A 15,983-nucleotide genomic window follows, 5' to 3' on the forward strand; every position below is an offset into this window, starting at 1 on the left:
CACAGAGAGATAAGGGAGAGACATACGGGGTACCATGCTATAGTCGGAGTTCTTCCGTGTAACAGCTTTGTGAAGTCCTGAATTTAATCAACGAAGGAAGCAGACAGAGCACACCTGTATCTCTGGTCAGCCTCTCTTAAGTTCAGCACAGTCCCCTCAGGGTGCTGCTGGGTTTGTATCTGTTAGAGCTGTTCATGACCTTGTAGGAAATCTCCATGTGTTACCCAGGAAGAACATCCCACCATGCCCATTCCTCCTGCCCAGCTTTTGCTATTGTAACCTTTCCATTATTTTTTCAGGACAACATGATAATGCTTTCTCATTTCAATTTCTCTGCAGCTTATGACACAAATCCCTCTTTAGAATATTTGCTTCTTTGATCAGATGGCCCAAGTGCCTTCATAGTGCTTATTTCCCACAGCAGTTAGCTAACAAAACTCCTCCTATTGGCTATAATTTTTTCTCTTGTTTCTAGCTTCTGCATAGCTTCTCTAGAAATACAGCACCTACAGTCCTCCTTTACTGAAACCTGAAAAAATAAGTATTTCTTTTTAATTGCTGGGTTTTTATGGGTTTCCCATTCCTGATTCACAGCTGTCCTTCCTCTAGGGTAGAAGACCACCACTGTAAGCACCTTTTCCTGCTGTGACTCCTCAGGCAGGTGTTACAGGCTGTATTTCTTCTGAGCCCCATCAAGGGACTTATATAAACCTCCTTAAGCTGTGAGTAGTTAGTATATCTTTTATTGTAAGCTGTTGGGAATAATGTTTCAAAACAAAATCTAATTAATCACAGAAGTGAGTAAAAGTGAATAATTAAATGGAGATAAAAAGTATAATTCACACAAATGCCTAATTATTGTCAGTTTATTACAATTTTCAAAATCTCCTGTGTGTCTTAATTCACTTGTGAAAGTGGGAATACAGCTCCTCTATCACTTAAATAGTTTCAGAAATGTTGTATACCAGTTCTTGGTCCTTCCCTTGAATCTATTTTATGTTCTATAGTTTATACACAGATATCTGTCATAGAGCAGACTAGCACAGTGCTGGATCATTAAATATTAGGCCAATGTTATACTGAACTGACTGAAATGCCTGAGAAGGGGGAGAAGAAGGTTTTACTGTGCTTTGTAGGTTTTATGATAAATTATATTCACATTATTTACATTAATTTATGGGAGTCTGAGTGTGTCTAATGGTGTCAGGATAATTAGAGGGAAATATTTTATGGTTTGCAAGGAACAGAGCTCTGTTTTCCTTCATGACTGAGGCCTGGATACAAGAAGATAAATGACTCTGGTACCAGAACACATTTGATCAGGTTCATTATACATGGTTTTACACATCTTTGAATTCTGACTGACTCAGCAAAATGGAAAGAGCAGTGTCATGTCTTGGGGTGCACTCAAATAAGAAAACTTTTGGCAAGAGGCATCTTTACCTACCTTGGGGAGTTTGAGCAGTAAGAAAACCAGAGCTGGCTAGTTTCACTCAAAAGGACATTTCTCCAATGGTGTGATATCTTCACTTTTCCTTGGGGCTTGAGATTCAAAATTGTATTATTGCCTGGATGATTCCAAGGAGCTTAGTACAAAAGGCAGACTAAAGCAGGCCTGTTCTCCCAGGAAATAGCAAACCCAGGCAGAATTTGCCCACAGGATTGGAGGCTGGTGCCATACTGTGGATGGAAGAGGCCAAGGGATGGGGCAGGAACTGGAGCAGGGTGTTCTCGTGAGCCAGTTAGCCCACAGATTTGTGAAACTTCACAGGGATCATGGACACAGATCCTGGAGAAAACAAAGAAGAGAACAAGCACAGATTTTTGTCATTCTGCTTCTGCTGCCTAGCACTGCACAGGCTTTCCCAAATCACTCCATGGTCAGATTTAGACTATGTGCCAATGCCTTCTCAGTGAAACCACATGGAACACATTCGAGAAACTAATCTTATCAGAAGCTGCTTTTTGAAATTCATGTAATAATTGAACCATTTGCAAACTTCCCTACTGGTTTCTGTTTGCTGTTGCACTCAGGCACACTGGGATGGATGCCCTGTGTGCAGATTAATCTAGCATTAATTCTGCAGTTGAGCAAAGAGGAATTAAAGTAATAAGGCAAGGAGATGAGCATATAGGCTAAATCAAAAGTAGACGTCCTGTGTATGGATGTTAAGAAGGGAAAAGACATGGTCTTCAGGGTGGAAGTGGATGGAATGAAAGGACTGAATGGCAAAACAAATATCAATGGTAAAGTCTGACTCCATTTGATAGCAGTACTGTTAATTCCAGATATTCCAAAGTCTTAATGCCAGTTAAAAACAAAAAATAAAATCACACTTGCTTAATGAAATAATTAATGTTGTTTCCCCTTTGTTTTCTTTTCATGAGTGTAATTTAGGGAATAGTCCTGCCAAAATTTTTTGTCTTTTTTCCCCACAACAAATGAAGTGTAGAAGTATATTCTCTTTTTATAGTAAAAAGATCAGGGTGTGCAGCAGGTCGGGTGTTCTTGTTTCTTATGTTTCTGAATCTGCCATGGCCCTGCAGGGTGATTCAGATTAGCAGTTTTCCTGCACTTACATGCTTTGCAAAGCAGGTTGAGAGCTGTGGGTGTGAGGTACTAGAGACCAATCATGTACTGTGGTTATCCATATCCAGAAGGCTTCCTTCTGTGCCAAGTTCCTGGTAGGTTTATTTCCTGTTCTCTCATGTACACCAAGGAACCACAAGAAAAACTGGGTAGTTTTTACTCTCATCTCTCCTAATCCGTGGTGTCATTCCTCAAGCAGTCTGAATATCTACTGGTATAACACATTGTTTAACATTTACCTCTTTTGTGGTTATATAATCGTTATCTTGGCTTTCAGTGGAAGTTTATGTGAGTGCTCAACTTATTTGGAAACATTTTTTTTTCATTTCATTTTTCTTCTAAAATAATTAATTTTGAAAATGAAGTCCATATTTTGTATTTCCTGGCTGTTTCTCTTTACTCTGCCCTGGAATATACATGTTCCCTCCCGGTATATTTGTGTTTTACTTTCTGAAACCTGGGAAGAAATTTGGAATAGTATCCATTCTTCCAAGTATTTTCTTTTAAGTTTTTGCTTAGATTTGGTCTTATCTTGCCTTAATGTGACAATAAGCACTTCTCATAAGAATTTCAAAGAATACAACCGATGACTCAGTAATATTACCTTTATTTTCTATTCCTCAGTGTTTTGAAACAGTAGAGCCCAAATTTTTGAGCTTGAACTTAAATTTTATTAACTTACAAGTAACATATAAAATGTTTTTGAACCTGCTTCTTTAAATCACTGATATTATTGGTGAGGGAAGAGCTTTGCTTCCAAAAAAAGCTTTTGTCTCACTCTAAGTGAAATTGCTCATAGCAATCTTAAATGTGAACTACAAACTAATAGAGTTTCTCTTTAGCAACTGCTGTCTTTCCCAGTGTATGAGCTGTATTCTGAGATTTGAATATGTAAAATGACTAGGTCAGGCTGTCTTGAGGATATAAAAATTATTGGATGAAGTAAAATTTTGCCTGAAATTAAATTTGCAGAAAATCAAATATCTGTTGTTTAGTTCTTAGCAGATGTTGAAAAGGTTTTCTTGGATGCCGTCCTTCTTGATGGTATGTCTTTTGATCTGAAGCCAAATAAGAAATCTGGATGCTAGTCTGGATCTGGAAATTTTCTGTAAATAAGCATATTAGTTAAGTATGTAAATCTGCTTATCATCACTTAAGGAACATTGCCAGAGTAAGAAACATCTGGAGCTCAATATCAGCTAACTTATTAATTCACATTTTTAGTATGTTTCATACAGAGTATTGTAGGATTCTGTTATCTCAATTGCTTAAGTCAGCTTTATCTAAAAGGCAATTAGTTGTAAGTTCTGTTGTTTACATTTAGACACATATGAAATCCACGGAGTGTAGTTTTATAGGCCTACTCACCCAGCTTCCCAGAGCTGTTAGAAATAGGCCAGTACACACTGTGGTACGAGTAACTCAGCTAAAATAATCCTGGCTTTGAAACACCAGTGCTTTCTTCCACGAGAGACAGATTCTGGAAATAATTTTTCCTGCTTAACGTTTTGAACGACATGGTCTGGTTTCTTTATCTGAACTCACCACAGTCTAATTCCAAGAAATGATTATTTGACCTGTTCTTGGTAAGAACGTAAGTACAGATGTCAATACAGCTGTAAATTTTCCTCACTTTCATATTTCCCCCTAAGCTTAAAAAAGATTCTCAACTTTTAAATTTACAGCAAACCATTTGTATTTTTTAGCCTTCTCAAAAATGGATGCTGGATGTTTTATAGAATATTTCTGCTAGCTTAGACGATAGGCTGTATTAACCCATGAGAGGTACCTTGCAGTTACTGAAGTGAGAGTGGCTAATGGCTGACCCTTTATATGTGAAAAGCCTAGAAAATAAAGGAAACATGTTGTTTAAGGAAATATTGTTTATTGGTGGTGAGGAATTAGTATAAGTCTCTCCACAAAAAAGCCCCATTTTGAAACCGAGTCAAAGCCATGGAACTGCACAAGCAAGATGGAATGTGCAATTCTATATAATTATAGTGGAATCTGCCTAGTTCACATACTGCTTGGCTGTGCAGTTAAGGTGACTTGAAAAAAAAGTGCACATAATTCTGAAACTCAGCTAGCAAGACTTATTTTAAGGATATAAATGGATATAAATATCCATTTTTTCTTTTTTTTTTCTTCAATGAAATTCTTTAATGATAATGGTATTATTAAAGTAAAACTCTTCAGACCTGATGGAATTCAGAAAATGCACAAGCTCCAATTAATATTCTAAACAGTTCCAGCCCTTTCTAGCAACTTGGTAGCAGTCTAAGGTAGTTCAGGTTTGTGTACCTTAAAATTAAAGACTGTCTTAGCTGCACGTTCCTGCAAAAAGATATTTATATTTTGTATTTACTCCGTAGGAGTCAGGCCCAAGCCAAAGCATTCTGTGATTTAATTTTTCTCAAGTACTGTTCATTGCAGTCACAGTCCCTTAGCTGTGGATCAAAAGTGTTGGTCTCGTGTCCTTGAGCAGATTAGGTAAGAATTTATGACTGCATACTGCTTGATGTGGCATCTGCTGATGAATTTATATGCAGCCTTACAAACAGACCATAATGATCAGTATTACTATTTTTAATAATTTGATTAGATGTAATGGCTTTGGAGCAAGGATTGCTTCTGTGTTGTTTGTACTTGTCATTGTGGAAGGGAATACTTATTCAGAGTTTGATTTCTTTGGTGCTGCCATAAAATGAAAGCTACATAACAATATTCATAGTAATTTGGAAATATAAGGCAGATGGGACCTTTAGCTTATAAAGATGATTTTCTTTTTTGTTCTTGCTGTTGCTCTGACCATACAAAGTTACATTAAGGGGTAAACAGTTCACCAGTTTTTGATATATAAAAGGAAAACTAAAGTATCTTACTGTGAATCCATGAAAGAATTGTAGTATTAACTGAGCAAACAAAGCTCATGTATGATCTTCTGTTACTGTTTAAATTATCATTATGTTTCAGGGTTTTAATAACTGCAAGTTGCTTCACAATATACCTACTGTGTGAGCTAAGCTGTTCCAAATATTTTTGCTGACTCAAATCAGTTAAGAATATTGTGTTTCATCATGTACTTATAAATACAGTTAGAGTCTCCCTCTAGAGAGTGTGTACATTAGAAGAGAGAATTTTTTGGAGGGCAAGAAATTACCAGCACAGTGTTGAAAAAGTGTTTCCTCCCTGAAACATAGAAAGTTTAATAATTTTTATTTTATACAGTAATTATATATTGTATTACTCAGATTGGCATGTACCTACTCGTTTTATGTCCTTATAGTAAGTTATGTTTCTACATAATAGATTCTAATTTTCTACTGGTCAAGATAAGAAAACAACACAGGGAGTATAATAATATATATAAACAAAAATTAATATTTTATCATACAACAATGTTTCCATTCACTTATTTTTTAAAGGAATCTCAGTGTTGGAGTGAGAGAAACCTATCTCATATTATTTTAAAATCTTTTTCACTTGCATTTCAGCATTGGAAAGAGCAGTGGGGTCAAAGTAATCTTCATACTGACTTGCATATATACAGGCAAAAGATAAATAACGGGCATTACTGCTATTTTGTGTTGAGATTTTATTTCATTAATGATATTTCACCTGTGCACAGATGACATACTGGGTGCGTTCATTAGTGTCTGTGAATCCATTAACTTCAGGTGAGACACAGCAATAAACACAAGCTGAAACCTGTTCTTTGAACTGGATTACACCCACGTGTAGGTTTATTTCTATCTGTGTTAGTTTGGACCCTCCCCTCTTTCTTTTGTGTTCTCTATCTTTAAGAAGTGAAGAATCTTACCTGAATTGTAGGGGAAAGCTTCAAAATACAATGTAAATAAACATCTGAAAAGTAAGAAATCTGTGATACTGTTCATAGTTTATCTTTGAGGTAAGACAAGAACTGAACGGTGCTCTCCTTGCTTTTTTGTTCTTTTGGGAGAAGCATAATAGGAGAAGGTGAGTCATGAGTGTGTTACAGGAAACATGCAGCCCAGTAGTACATTCTATTTGTGAGGCAGATTTACTGAAATTTTACTGTTAGAAAAATTCCTTTGCATTGGCAGTGAAAGGTCTAAGAATACTTTTCCAGCCCCTAAATGATCAATTGTGTGTGTGTAAATGATCACCAGTGTAGCTTTTAGGCTGAAAAGTTTTGACATATTCCAAATGACTTCTACAGAACACTCAAAAGACAAATAAACTTTCTAATGTCATTGGGGGTTACAGATTATTTGCTGAATGAAAATGAAAACACTTTCACTCACAAAGAACACAGAATTTCATCACATTCATGTATCTTGAACAAGCTGTTGAAAAGGAAGACATTTACTGGAATTCAGAAAGAATTTTCTTGAGTTCTTATGGTGATAATAGGCCCTCTTTCTCTGATGAGTCACTCAGCAGGTGTCAGCACTGAAAATGCGGGCCTAAAATTTTCACATGGCGTTTTCTCCATTATATTATTATTTTTTAAGAACAATAAGTAGTGTTTTTTGTTGAATCCAAAGAAGAAATTTGTTTTGACTGTAGAATGTAATTCTGGAGAGGAACAGCGTGTATTATCCAGTGAATCATACTTTTCAAACAAAAAGCAGCATACAAAAAAAGATCAAGGTTTATTATGCCTCACTTACTATCAAAGAAAAATGTAATGGCAGATGCAATGTTAGCAAATTTGTGGTGCACTCTTCACTTTCCACAGCAGATGAATGACTGTAATTGATGGACTGGTCAGACAGACTAAAACAAAATAACATTTGTCTTTGACAGATCAAGGATTCACCTGCTTTCTTTTTAGAGAAAAACATGAAAGCTGGAATGAAGTTTTATTGGAAGTGATGCAGCTTCATTGTCAGTAACAGGCAAATGAGTAGTGCAGGGACAGAAGGTAAGCTCAATGTTTGTATTTAATAATTTATTGCTAAAAGGCATGGATTTTTCTGAGTAATTAATATTTCTAAGAGCAAGATTGAGCAGGACCCAGTGCTTAGCAACAAGTGAGGAGGCCAAATGATTTTTCAAAACTTATTGTGTGGAACAAGATCATTTAACTACTCACTATATCTCAGAGTTTGTGCCACGGACTCAGCAATACAAAAAATAACCAGAAGGTCCTCCTTCTCCTATCTTGTCTCCTTGTTGCTGGTTGGTATTTTTCTTTATGAAATACCTAATGACCCCTTCTGGTTTTTTGAGGGGCATTCGTCAGTATGGTTAAAATATTCTGGAAAGCCAGAAGTTATCTTTGTACCTTAGGGGAGAAGAGCCTGTTGACATTGGTAGACAAGATCTTTTGCATACATGCCTCCCTCCCACCCCCATTAGACTGTCTCTTAACATTATGTGAAACAAGCAGAAGACATAGTTACCGGTTTTATATTTATAAAAGCACTTTTTATCTAATTTTTTTTTAATTGAAAACTTTCCAGTTTAAACAAGGACTCGCAGTAAAGACCCACTTTTTAAATCGATATCTATCGTTCCACCCCCCAAAAATTAGAGTGCTTCAAAAAATTAAGGGACAAGGTTTGGTTTGCTGCCATGCTATCTAAAGTGCATGGCCTTTGCAATAAAGAAATCCGGTATATAAAACAACTTTTCCAATGAAAGCTGAATAAACAGTAAGCTAATTGTGTTTACATTTGTGATAATGCTATTTAAACACTGTGGTTCTCTACTGTACTTATCTGATATAATTCTTTCTTTGCATATGACCATGTCCCTACAATATATGTTGTCACATCTCTGATAAAATGGAGTTGAGAGTCATGACAAAACCAGGAACATCTGGGAAATGAGAGCAGAAAAGCTGAGTGTCAGATAGCAATCAATGGATCACTTACGGCAATTATGCTTAGGAAATGAAGGTAGTGCAGATGATGCAATTTGCACATGATCAGGCTGTTGAAGGGAGTCAACACTGCTTCCCTTCGGCTGTTACAGAGATGCCTGTGCAGATGTCTGTCCTAGAAATGCCACACGTTCAGGAGAAACTGTCAGCTCCCTGAGGAACCGCCCACTTCAGATGAGACAGAACAGGGCAAATGCCCTGTGGCAGTGCCATCCATTAGGACAATCTGTGTAAGCCACACCATAAAGAAATGAGCGAACTGGAACAGAATGAAACATGAATTGTAAAGCACAGACAAGTTCTCCCTCCAGTCAGCTTAAGCTTCCTGGCTCAGTCCAATCTTGATACCTCTCTAGTGACACATAACTTACTCTGTTTTGCCAGGTCTGTCCTTTCCCATTTGTCCAAGTTTACTTTTTTTGTCATTTCAACCTAGCCCATTTTCCTTCTCTACATTTTTTAGTGCAATTAGTTGAGTGGTTTTGCTCCCTTCCCTTTCACTTGCCTATATTTCTCTTGCCTCAGTTGGGCACATTTCTCCTATGCAGCAATTCAGCTTTAAGCTTCCCCTCCTCTTAGTGCTGTCCCCATTATTATTTGTTAATGCTTTGCACAACTTTTCACCAAGAACTTTGACTTATCTTAAAGACTTTCAATAATTAAGCCCCACAATAAGCCTATAAAGGATGCAATTATATTATCTATTTACCAGATGGCTAACCAGGAACAGACAGAATTTAGCTAAACTGCCCTCGGTTAAAAGTTGGGGAAAGACAGCGCTGGGAATAGAATCCAGTGTTAGTTGAGTTTCTCTGCCAAAAGCTTGTAGTACTACAAAGTATGTATACCAGCTGTTGGGGAATCATTGTGCTGGCCCAGAATTGTCCTGCCCTAGCTAAGAGCTTAAGATCTATTATTGAATAGGTTTTTGAACGCAGTCCTTGCCCTTTTCTTTCCTAAGGGGACAACAGAAACATCTGAACTTGTAAACTTAAAATGAAACTCTGCTGATGTTTCCCCATCTCTTCTGTAGTAGTTCTGTAACTGAGTGAGGTCTATGCATAGCTGGATTTTTAAAAAATTATGTATATTAACAGCAAAACACTTTCAAAAAGAGAAAGTCATTGTCTGTCTGTCTGTCTATCAATCTATCTGTCTACCACAGCGTGACAGACTGCCCATAGCACCAAAATGCCATGCTGGATTTGTTATCTGTGCAACCAACCATCTGGACTACATACTGAATTCTCTGTCACCATTAAACAGAGGAATCACACTTTGTAAATAGTGACTTTAGGGATTTTTTTCTAGAGCTACTTATTTGGTGAGGCTGGCAAATTCTAACCAGTGCCTGTAATTTTAGGTCTTGATGTTCATGTTCATCCTATTGTGACATGCATGATCTTCTTTGATATGAAGAATATTGAACAGAGTAAAACTTACAGACTAGTCCAGATGCAGGGTTTGCAGTGTATTTGTAAAAGCATTGACGTGGTGCTCTATTTGCATGAAGTATTTTAGGATCATTTAAAGTCTTAAGGATTATTTTAAGTGTTACAGTGGAGACTTATAATCCTTTCATGATCAGTTAATACACTGATCTTGAAATCTAATTTTACACTAGACCTGCTTGATTTTCATGCAGGGAATTAATCTACGAAGGATAATTCTTATGATGGACAAAAGTACTGTTTTTCTGCTGCAAGAGCTGCAGCCAAAGTTTGATCACTTCTATAAGGTTGGTCCTATCCCCTGTGGAGGGAGAGCTGTTGTGCAAAATATTGTTGTTAAGTTGTAAACATGAAGAAATTACTTTTGATCATTTTACCTTGAACTACCTATGGGTTCCTGGAAGTTTTCCAGCCTGAATGGTGAGGGCAGAAGTCTCCAAGTATTCTCAGTACATTTCCAGATTTCAGGCATGTGTGTATGCCAGTGCCCAAGGTGATGCCTTCCAGTAGGACTAGTTGCAGTATCTTGAATAAACTCATTGGAGTTGCAGAAGATCTTTAAGGGCCATTTGAGATTTTGTCAGAGGAAGATTAAATGCTGAAATCTAGATTGTCTTTCTACTTTGGGGAGGAAAAAAAGCCCATCCATATGAAATTGTGCCCATTACTGAGGAAAACAAATTCTTGTCTGTCAAGCAAATGGCCAGGCTTTAGAAGTGGTTAGACTTTCACATCAATTACTAGGGAAAAACACCACCTGTGTACACTAATTGCTTATTTAGTGGAAGGTTTTCAGATATAGGGTCAAATTCTCCACTTGCATCAATTGAATGCCACAGAAATGTCATTTTTGTCCATGGAAAAACCCACTGATTTACATGGGTAGGTGTTAGAGTAAATCAGGTGAATGGGATGTTATGGTGCAAAACATAATAAAGAACATCTTTAACTTTTGAATGTATGCCTTATATATTTTTACATGATCAATGTCCCTTTAAGTACTGTTTGAGTTAATTTGAGTGCAGTTTTATTTAGTCTTTGTCTCATGTTTGTTGACTTTTTACTCTCCTTGCTATGTCAAAAACATTTCTATGCTATAAATAAGATTATGGATTAAATACATTCTTTGTGACAAGCAATGTGCAGCACATTCACTTCTTTCTTCTAGAAGATAAATTATCTTTTTCATTATTTTGAATCTGTACTCTTCTAGTATTCTGAAGATCAGTAGAAGTACATTTAGACTCAGTTATGGAAAAATGATGTTATGTATATATGTATTTTCTGCTTGTGACAGATATATGCTTGCACCTGAAAATATCCACACTCATACAAATTACAGTTTGAAGAAGTTGCAGAATCTATGGCATTGGTTTTATTTACTACAGGAGTTGTGTATGATGCTGTGATACAAGAGCTTGTGTTATGATGTGATGTTATATGATTCATAGGTTAAATCAATTAGGCTTAAAGTATTCCCTCTGGCTAAAGAGGTGGGTGTACAAAGGATCAAACTGGACAGGTCATCATGCATCAGTTGCAGCTCCCTGTGCCCTGGTACTTGAGGAGTTGTGTCCTAATTCCTACCCCCACCAAGCACTCTGCAACATATCTGATGTCCTGGAAGGTATTTTTATGATCATATGGGTATGACCAAACTTTTCACAGTTATAAGTTACCTTGAGTGAAACTGTGTGTTTGCATTAAAGGAAAATTTCAGCAATGGTGTGCACTGTACCCACGGCAAAGGGAGACTGATGCTTTTTGAGAATCTGATCTCCCTGTAGTACGAGGACAGTAGGAATTCACATAAATAAAAACAAGAAACACACAGGAGGAAACATCAAGGGCAGTTAGATATACAGTCTAGGTGCAGACAGAAGACATCATTGTATATTTTCAAGTCGTATATTTTTGCCAAATATCACATTAAGCCAGTGATCTGCAGGCAGGAGTAAGACAGGAAGAGTCCTTCCTTGTGTAGCTGTCCCAAGGCTCAAAAAGTCCAGTGACTGTGAAGTCTAGCCTCATCTCAGGCAATTCTGTTTTATATTTGTCTTCATTAGTGAGCACGCTTGATATTCTCTTCCTCGGCTCACTGCAGCTTCATTGCTTCATTTCATGTATCAGGAAGCCGGACAAAGCTCAACTTGCAGCAGGATTTAGACTTTTATTAAGTCAGATAGAAATCATCTCACTCAGTAATCTGGAAAGATGCTGAGAAGTCGTGAGTTTGGCAGGATAGTCTTTTTTAATTACTGCAGATTTCTGATCTACATTTCCCTGCGGTTTAGCATATTGTTGTGAACTTGCAATGTGAGTGTCAAACTCCCCTCTAGTGGTTGCTGTACACAGAGAATAAACATTGATTTAGCTTGATGACAAGTATTTAACTCTGGACTGAAAAAGATGACAATTCATATGATATTCTGATGGTTGTACATAATGAAATTTATTTATTTGTCTTTCTTCCTCTTTTAATGATTTAGTTACTTCACATGTTGAAATACTGTAATTAAAACATGACTCATTGTCAAAGCAAACAAACAAACAAAAACAAACAAAAAGAATTATGGCATTATACTCTGCAAAATGCGAATGTGCCACCTATTGGTGATGCCTTTGCACTTCCTGATTGCTCTCCAGCAGGTCAGTGGCAATGCCACCACCAACAATGCCAGTTGTCCCATACCACACAACAGAGCTACACACGGCTCTGTGCCTGGTTGTATTAATGCAGTACTAGTGCTGCAATAATATAAAAGCAAGAATTGAGCAGTAAGTGTGAAATAAAGAACTGACTGTTAAAAATGTGCAAAGAATAGAGTGACTCATTAAGTGTCATTATGATTAAAGAGTTCCATTTCTTGCTAACAGAGTTCTCAGCAGCAGATTGTGAAACCAGAAATACACTCTGCAAGGCAGAAGTTTTTTGCTATGTGTGAAGAGGAAAGATATGGTGAACTTGTATGTTTCTCAGCCATCTGAGCTGTAAATTTGCACCTCTACAATCCTCTCAGAGAATCTGTTAATAACTTTTTGGAAGCTATTCTGCTTGAATCCTGTAAGACAGTAAGATTGGACCCTGCCTGTACAGGGTCCATGCATGGAGAGGAAAAAGCCTTGGGACATCTGACACTGCAAACTGTGTTGTGAAAGTTTTGTTTCCGAGTTTTCAAAAGTAGTCTTCATTCTTCCTTTATCCATATTCAGAATTGTATTTCTGTTCATTAAATGTTTCACACAGGTACCTCTGTTCTTCTGTAAGGGTCAGTAATCAAAGCTGCATATGCAGAAATGGAAACTATATTTTTAATATGTGGTCCTTCTAATTTGATTTTTCTCATATTTTATATAACATTTACCAATTGTCCCATTCTCCAGGACAGTACTCAGTCACTACTTAGTACAGCACAGTACCACCTCTACTTCATTTCATTTGGTGGAAAAAAAAAGAAATCAATGTTATTAGTTTCCTCAGTCTAAAAAAAAGCAAAAGTGCTATTTAGTAAAAAATTCTGAAATGCATTTTTCCTCATAATCTTGCTGCTTCTTCATGGCATAGTTTTGGTGATGATTTGGTGCGGTTTTTGTGGGGGTTTTTTTCTCTTTTTTTTGTTAGTGGCTCAGCTTAGTGAAAGGACAGAGTCAACCCTGACTGGCTGCAATAAGCTAAGCACTGGTGTGTGACATTAAATGTACACACTAGAATGTAAGATGTCATTGAAAACAAAACCAGTTCTGGAGAGATAAGGTAATAATGATAACTAGCATCCAGCAAGCACAATTAAAGCACACCACAGTGTAATATTTGACTAACCATCTAAAAATATTGCTTTTCCTTAAACTTGAGATTTGTCAGAATCACAAAACAACCCAGCAGCCTAGATAAATGTCAGAATGAAGAATCAAAAAAGCACATTTGAAAATACGGGGTATGTTGTTATACCCATAAAGATTGTAAAGCAATAGCTGTGTCAGGTCCTCTTAAAAATAATATGCTTTCATCTTATGTCTTAATGTAAAAGCGTCTTTTTGAGCAGATGTTCTGGGAGTGCTCCCTCCCTTATGCAATGACAGAAGCATAGCAATGCTCCTAGAGAGGTTTACCTTTCAGAGCTGACAAGTGTTAAAAGAAAATGGGGGGTGTGAACAGGTTTATAATCTACATCACAGATATGTGGGAAAGGGTTTTAAAATACACTGTGTAAGGGAGAGGAGAAAAATCAGACACATTAAATAAAATCTATATAAATAGTAACAGTGAAGTCATACAATGATCTTTAGCAAAATAAGCCCCACTAAAGCAGGCCATGAGCAGTGAGAGCTGCTATTTCTTATGGGATGCAGTGATAAAGAAATTACATACTTATTTGAGAGGAACATAAATAAAGATTAATAGGTTAATGAGTTATTTTCCTTTCATTACTATACTATTGTACTTTATTATAATTGCTTTGCACTCATTTAATTAAATTTGAACTAGGGCCAACACAAGATAATTTGTTTTCCCTGTACTAAACAATGAGTATGCAGATTGGAAGTACTGAAGCAGTAATCAGCCCTCTGTTTGCAACACTTTTCTACTCTGAGTAGACATTATAATTGATAATTTGATTGTTGCAGCACTCCGTGCAATATATTTTAAAGCAACATTAACATAATGGAAATTATGTTGTGTGCCTAATCCAAGCTTTTCACTGCGTAAGTATACGAATCCCATTCTCTAATGAATTAGGGCACTCTCCACCAAACATACATGCAACCTTACATGCCTCATTCTGGAACAGAGCTATCTCCTCCTAGTCTCCAGTCAATGTCTACGCTATCAAGTTAAATCACTTAAGTTGTACACAAAAAAGAGCTAAAATAGCTAAGCTAAGCATTTCAGTGAAGCCTGATTTGTTCTGACATGTATCTGTCATTAAAACTAATATAAGAGGTTTTTTTATAGTCCCTGTATAATTTTTGCATTATTTCTAAGAAAGGTGTTTATCCTGTCCATTAAATTTTATCTTTCCATTGTCTCTTTCCACCTTCTGAGAACCCTGCTAACAAAATGATGATGTGACTCAGATGTTGAGGTAGGACTTTTCAATGCCTGTAATATAAACAAAGTCTACCTCAGGTTCTCTTTTTTACGCTTTTATATATATTGGACTTAGGAAACAAAGCATATTTTTTTTTCATGTTCTGCAAGAATGAGAGGAAAGAATGAGGTTCTGTTTGATCTTTTCTTTATCCCAATCACACGCCCACCACCCAGTTTTAATACATTGCTTCCTGTTGCCCCCAGTCCCTGCAGAGGAGTTGGCTTCTGCATGTCCCGACCCAGTGAAGTCCTGAAGATGGTGGGACAGCCCTGAGCAGTTGTGTGCCACCTCAGCAGTCACCAAGGTTACTTTGCCTTTCAAGTTTGGGCCATGAAAAAGAAGTGGAAAAACAAAGAGAAGTGTGATGGCTTATAAAACTCTGCCAACTTTAACTTTATTTGTTTTCTGACAAAATAAGAGTGGCTTTGCTTGCGTAAATATTTGATTCACCTCATTTAATATTTGCCTGTTTACTTTACAGCCTGAAGTGTCCCTGTACTAGAAAGGTGAGTTGTGGGTTTGTAAAATAAGTTCAACTTGTTTGAGAAAAGTGTTGTAGAGGAGAGTATTTCACTTACTGTCTTATAGAACTGAGCTTGCAAAGTCTCCTATGATATTCTAATGCAAGGAATCCTACTGAGAATAATCATTATTAGTATTTTAGAGAAATTGTGATGAGCATAAATGTGCCTGTTAGTCTTGCTGGAGAGCAGCGCTAGTGAGTGTGGAGTGGTTGCTTGCACAGATTTCTTTCGTTCTCCACCATGTTTCCAAAGGAAGTTTTTGAAGGAGATAGGAAACCTGACTGGCAGGCTTGACTTCACTGTTTTGTTTTTGGTCTAGGGTGTAATTCCTTTTCCTTCTGCTGACAATTCTTTAACATCGTTATAAAGCCTAATATGTTAGAGGAGATGCCACTATAATACTCCTGGAGCTGAGAGAAAATTAGAAGAAGTACAGGAGAAGAGAAAGGTGTT

At 36.9% G+C, this 15,983-nt stretch overlaps 1 long non-coding RNA gene across 4 annotated transcripts in view; it reads right to left on the reverse strand.

Moving 5' to 3' along the window:
* Positions 1-15,983, reverse strand: part of LOC116449968 — a 60,489-nt gene that overhangs the window by 26,775 nt on the left and 17,731 nt on the right. For all 4 annotated transcript variants that reach the window (XR_004242614.1, XR_004242613.1, XR_004242611.1 and 1 more), the window contains one exon: positions 1,448-1,789. This is a non-coding gene — a long non-coding RNA (uncharacterized LOC116449968). The remainder of the gene's footprint in view (positions 1-1,447; positions 1,790-15,983) is intronic.

Source organism: Corvus moneduloides, chromosome 12, assembly GCF_009650955.1.
Source record: "Corvus moneduloides isolate bCorMon1 chromosome 12, bCorMon1.pri, whole genome shotgun sequence".
Taxonomy (NCBI): Eukaryota; Metazoa; Chordata; class Aves; order Passeriformes; family Corvidae; genus Corvus; species Corvus moneduloides.